This window comes from Chionomys nivalis, chromosome 1 (genome assembly GCF_950005125.1).
Source record: "Chionomys nivalis chromosome 1, mChiNiv1.1, whole genome shotgun sequence".
NCBI lineage: Eukaryota > Metazoa > Chordata > Mammalia > Rodentia > Cricetidae > Chionomys > Chionomys nivalis.
The window spans coordinates 160,021,775-160,028,418 of record NC_080086.1 but is presented as its reverse complement, the minus strand read 5'-3'; the positions used below and the strand labels follow the sequence as shown (position 1 = coordinate 160,028,418).

General features: G+C 42.0%; 1 pseudogene; it reads left to right on the top strand.

Moving 5' to 3' along the window:
* Window positions 1-3,425: 3,425 nt before the first annotated feature.
* Window positions 3,426-6,078, top strand: LOC130881069 (importin subunit alpha-4-like; annotated as a pseudogene).
* The last annotated feature ends 566 nt before the right edge of the window (window positions 6,079-6,644 follow it).

The following is a 6,644-nucleotide window of genomic DNA, read 5'->3' as shown; positions in this document are numbered from 1 at the left end:
AGAGGAAGTGAGCTCAGACGCCATGCTCTCCTCTCCCAGGCAGACTCGATAGCTCTTCTCTCTGGGGCAGACGCAATGAAGCAAGCCGCCAGGTCAGACATGCTGAATCTTTCCCGGTAAGACTGGTGAGATGGGTTGATTGGGATATGAGAATTAGCCAGTAAGGGCTAGAGCTAATGGGCCAAGCAGTGTTTAAAAGAATACAATTTGTGCGTTGTTATTTCTGGTGTAAAGCTAGCCGTGCAGGAGTTGGGCAGGACGAAAAGCAGGCCCGCAGCTCCACACAACATATGATGGGGTAGATTTTAAGGGGAGTGTAAATTTTATTTAACTGTGTTGCAAAGAACAAATGAGAATTAGTAATGCATTCTTGTCCTCTTTGTGAAAAGAATCCCTAATGGCCTAGCAGGAAATTACAGGGTACAATTCAGAGTAATGCAGAATCTGCCTCAACAGAAAGAAACTCTGTAAAGTTTAATAGCCAAATTATGACAAAACAAGCTATTTGCAATATGCGACACCACACTTTTTCTGTCTTTAATGCCACTGTGACCATAACACTTAACTCTTTAAATTATTGCCCAAGGAATTGAGAGGTTAAAGAAGCTAATTTATTGTCAGATCACTGGATCTGACTAGTATGATATGATTCATTAGAAAGAAATGATTGGCTGCTTGTTTTTGATATCATTTCTCCTTCAGTGGCCTAACTAGACATTGATGGTGTCAATATGATGTCACTATATTTACACAAATTGTGGACCCTCATGTTTATGTGTCTTTGTGGTTTGAACTCTAAGGATACACACACACACACACACACACACACACACACACTATGTAGATACCTAGAGAACGATTTCTATTTAACTCTAATCCAACTTGGAGTGTCTAAGATTTTAGGGAAACTCATAGCTAAGTTAATTTGGGTAAGAGTTAGGAGTGTATATATAGGACTACTTCAGAAAGAAAGAACAAAGAAAAGTTCTGAGGTCAAAGTTAGTGTTCTGTGCTTTCTGGCCCATCTGTCTGCCCATGGCAGAACACCAGCTTCCCCAACAATCCATTTATGCCAGACTGTTGTATTAAAGTGAGTTTATAGTGGGTAAAGATGATACAAGTCTTGTGGCCAGTTGACACAGAGGGCAAGCTCTGGAGTTATGGTTATCACCAAACAAATTTATGAAGATTTTTATAAAATTAAAAATAAACAAATTAATTCTACATATATTTCATGAATAAAAATAAATCTTTAAAAATATAATAAGAACAAAATTTTTTCCTGTTGCATAGAAGACTGAAGACATGGTTTGATTTAAAAGTATGATTCTTTGTCCACTATGTTCAGCGAGTCCGGTTTTGTCCCATGCTTTTTCAGACCCCGGCCAGCTGGCCTTGGTGAGTTCCCGATAGAACATCCCCATTGCCTCAGTGTGTGGGTGCACCCCTCGCGGTCCTGAGTTCCTTGCTTGTGCTCTCTCTCCTTCTGCTCCTCCTTTGGATCGTGAGACTTCAGTCCAGTGCTCCAATGTTGGTCTCTGTCTCTTTCTTCTTTCATCGCCTGATGAAGGTTAATATTCAGGAGGATGCTTATATGTTTTTCTTTGGGTTCACCTTCTTATTTAGCTTCTCTAGAATCACGAATTATAGTCTCAGAGCAGGGAAACCTGATTGCTCTTTGGGCTGAGGAGGGAGGAAGACTTGATTGGGGGGGGGGGGGTTGAATGGGAGGTGGTGGCGGGGAAGAGGCAGAAATCTTTAATAATTAAATAAATAAATTAATTAATAAAAAAAAGTATGATTCTTCTCAGAAAGACTATTTGGTTAGTTAGGGTGCCTGTTTCCATCTGCTCTTATTACCTTTTCTTTCTAAGTCATACTAGGTTTTCCTTTCTCTTTTCCTTTTATTGAAAATACATTAATTTTCCAAAAATAAAATGTCCTAATTATGATTTCCCCTCCTTCTATTCCTCCAAGTTCCTTTCCACACCTTCCCTCCCATCTGGATCAATCCCTTTCTTTCTCTCATTAGGAAGTAAACAGAGTTCTAAGGAATGATAATAAAATAACATTTAATATAATAGTCTGAAACAAAAATTAACACACTATAATTGGACAAAAAGAAGAAGCAGTGTAACAGTGTCAGGCCAGGCCTGCTTGTTTTGGTTTCTGGGGTTTCTGTCCCACTGGGTACCCACGTGGATAACTGCATCCGCAGAAAGCCTGAGAAAGCTTGGGAAAGACTAGAGTAAAACATTTCGGGTTTCAGCCATAGCAGAAAAAAAAGCTGAGCTGTTTTAAAATGCAGGCTTTCTGGGCCTTCCTGCCAGGGAAAACTCTGACTCTTTCAAGCAGGCAGTCCTGATGGATACACTGTTGCAGCTTGCTTCCTGGCAAAAACCTTAAAACACCACAGAGTTGTGGCAAAAAAAACTTCTCCATATTCCTTAGCAAATTAGAGACCCATGTGGTCAGAAAAAGAGAGATAGACAGTAAAGAGAGATTCAAAGAGTAAAAAAACCTCTAAATGGTTTACAGTGTGTTAAAATATATACAGGCTAAACATTAAAGTTCTCGAAAGAAAGAAAGAAAGAAAGAAAGAAAGAAAGAAAGAAAGAAAGAAAGGAGAGAGGGGGGGGAGGGAGGGAGGGAGGGAGAGAGGGAGGGAGGGAGGGAGGGAGGGAAGGAAGGAAGGAAGGAAGGAAGGAAGGAAGGAGAGAGAGTGAGAGAGAGAAAGAAAGAAGGAAGGAAGGAAAGAAAGAAAAAAAGAAAAAAAGAAAGAATGAATGAAGGAAGGAAGGAAGGAAGGCAGGAAGGAAGGAAGCCTGGGAGGCAGTGACAGATGGATCTCTGTGAGTTCAAGGATAGCCTGGTTTACAGAGGGAGTTCCAGGACAAAGATACACAGAGAACCTGTCTCAAAAAGCCAAAAGTTAAAAGTAAAAATAAAAGAAATAGAGGTTAAAATAAAGCCACGTAAAGATGGAAAATACACAGAGAATCTTGATATTGTACGCTATTATGCTCTCTTTGAATTGTTTGAATGCTGAGTAAGGAGCAACAGCTGCTAAAAGATATTTGCTTATAAATGCTGCAGAATTAATCCAAGATAGGTATTTTGAAAATACCTTGGCTTCAAAATTAAAGTCAAAAGGTACGTTACTTTGGAGAAAAGATTTTGCTTTTGTTTCCACAGAAAATGAGAGGCTGTGGATTTATTCAGAGTTAAGAAAAATCAGCTTTGATCAAGGAAGATCACCTGAAAAAACTCCGGCAGGAATAGATGGCCCAGATGTCTGAGTTCTTCAACCAGAACAGGTTCAAAACTGCTGCCTGAGATGATCAAGACTCACAAAATACTTCAATCAGGACTTGATCAGAACTCTAAATTTGAGGGAGCAGCCACCACCGGAGCCACGCGCAGCCATGGCCGAGAACCCTGACTTGGAGAACCACCACATCAAGAGCTTCAAGAACAAGGGCCGCGATGTGGAGACAATGCGAAGACACAGAAATGAAGTGACAGTTGAACTCCAGAAGAACAAAAGAGATGAACACTTACTGAAAAAGAGAAATGTTCCCCAGGAAGAAAGCTTAGAAGATTGAGATGTCGACGCTAATTTTAAAGCACAAAACGTAACACTAGAAGCTATATTGCAGAATGCTACAAGTGATAACCCTGTAGTTTGAGTGCTGTCCAGGCAGCAAGGAAACTATTATCCAGTGACAGAAATCCACCAATTGATGACCTAATAAAATCTGAGATTTTACTAATTCTAGTGAAATGTCTAGAAAGGGATGATAATCCTTCATTACAGTTTGAAGCTGCTTGGGCACTAACTAATATAGCATCAGGAACCTCTTCACAGACTCAAGCTGTTGTACAGTCTAATGCAGTGCCCCTTTTTCTGTGACTCCTCCATTTCCCACATCAGAATGTCTGTGAACAAGCGGTGTGGGCTTTGGGAAACATTATAAGTGATGGTCCTCAATGTAGTGATTATGTCATATCACTGGGAGTTGTCAAACCTCTTCTGTCCTTCATCAATCCCTCCATTCCCATCACCTTCCTTCGGAACGTCACATGGGTCATTGTCAATCTCTGAGGAATAAGGACCCCCCACCGCCTATGGAGACAGTTCAGGAGATTTTGCCAGCTTTATGTGTTCTCATATACCACACGGACATAAATATTCTTGTAGACACTGTTTGGGCTCTGTCATACTTGACAGATGGTGGAAATGAGCAGATACAAATGTTTATTGATTCAGGGGTTGTACCATTCCTCGTGCCCCTTCTGAGTCACCAGGAAGTGAAAGTTCAAACTGCAGCACTCAGAGCAGTTGGGAACATAGTGACTGGCACTGACGAGCAAACCCAGGTGGTTCTTTTTTTTATTTTTTATTTTTATTTATTTATTTTTATTTTTTAAAAAAAATTTTCCGCCTCCTCCCCGCCTCCCATGTCCCTCCCCCTCCTCCCGCCCTTCTTCTCCTCCCCCCACTCCTCTTCTCCTCCCTCTCTAGTCCCAAGAGCAGTCAGGGTTCCCTGCCCTGTGGAAAGTCCAAGGTCCTCCCCCCTCCATCCAGGTCTAGGAAGGTGAACATCCAAACTGGCTAGGTTCCCACAAAGCCAGAACATGAAGTAGGATCAAAACCCCATGCCATTGTCCTTGGCCTCTCATCAGCTCTCATTGTCCGCCATGTTCAGAAAGTCCGGTTTTATCCCATGCTTTTTCAGTCACTGTCCAGCTGGCCTTGGTGAGCTCCCAATAAATCAGCCCCACTGTCTCAGTGGGTGGGTGCACCCCTCGCGGTCCTGACTTCCTTGCTCATGTTCTCCCTCCTTCTGCTCACTCATAATTGGTTTCTAGCCATGGATAGGGGCCTCTGAGTCTATAATTTGTGATCCTAAAGAAGCTAAATAAGAGGGTGAACCCAAGGAAAAACATATAGTTATCCTCCTGGCTATGGGAAGTAGACAAGATTGCCAGGCAAAAAATTGGAATCTTAGGGGTGGGGTGGGATGGGGGTAAGGGGATATGGGGAGAAAAAAGTGAGAAGGAGAGGATGGGGGGATCTTGGGGATACGGGATGATTGGGGATAAAGGAAGGTTAGATAGGGGAGCAAGGAAGCACATATCTTAGTTAAGGGAGCCACATAAGGGTTGGCAAGAGACTTGAACCTGGAGTGGCTACCAGGTGCCCAGGGCAATGTCCCCAGTTATTTCCTTGGGCAGCTGAGGATAGAGAACCTGAAATGACCCTATCCTATAGCCATACTGATGAATATCTTGCATATCACCATAGAACCTTCATCTAGCGATGGATGGAGATAGAGACAGAGACCCACACTGGAGCACCGGACTGAGCTCCCAGGTGGTTCTCAACTGCGATGTCCTGTCCCACTTCCCAAACTTCTTATCACACCCGAAAGAGAAAATAAATAAGGAAGCAGTTTGGTTCCTTTCCAATATAACAGCAGGCAATCAGCAGCAAGTTCAAGCTGTAATAGATGCTGGATTAATCCCCATGATCATTCCCCAGCTTGCTAAGGGGGACTTCGGAAAACAAAAGGAAGCTGCTTGGGCAATTAGCAACTTAACGATAAGTGGCAGAAAAGATCAAGTGGAGTACCTTGTGCAACAGAATGTAATACCACCATTCTGTAACTTACTGTCGGTAAAAGACTCTCAGGTGGTTCAGGTGGTTCTTGATGGTCTTAAAAACATCCTGATAATGGCTGGTGATGAAGCAAGCACAATAGCCGAAATAATAGAAGAATGCAGAGGTTTGGAGAAAATTGAAGTTTTGCAGCAACATGAAAATGAAGACATATATAAATTAGCATTTGAAATCATAGATCAATATTTCTCTGGTGATGATATTGATGAAGACCCCAGCCTCATTCCTGAAGCAACACAAGGAGGTACTTACAACTTGGATCCAACAGCCAACCTCCAGACAAAGGAATTTAATTTCTAAGGTCCATTAAGTGCAGCATCGTTCATTCAATACAAACCCCACCAGATGGCCACCACGCGATAAGACAGCAAGCAGCAGAAGGCTCCCAGCACTCTTGCCTCTTCATTTTGGTGCTTCTAAAGCAAGCCGTGTCTCAGTCACTTTGCAGTTGCCAAAAGTCACTCTCACATGGACTGTAAACGCATATGCATGATTTCCTGAACTGTTTTAGAATTCTCCTTAACAATCTCAACTACCCTATTTTTCCATGTTCCCTGGTGCCACATGCTGACAACTGCAGTCTCCAGTTAGAATTCTCCATAGTGGTGACATATCAGCTACCCGCTGGTACTCCTTTGGGAAAAGGTGCACTGTGGATCAAGACACTTTGGTATGATGCATATTCGTGTTGGGAGACTACAGAGGTGCAGTGTGATCTGAGCCTCCATCATTGCCTCCTCAAACATATTTTCATATTCTTATGTGGAAGAATTAAAGTACAAGTCAAATGACTTTCATTGGTGGAACTGACATACAAAAGTAAAAACTTAAAAACAAGAAACTTGGTTATTGATTTAAAAAGATAAGTTTTTTAAAACTGTACTTCACCTACCATTAATTGATGTGTTTATTATCTGCCTCAGAAGCCAGGGTTGGAGCAAGAGCTTTAGATATCAATGGT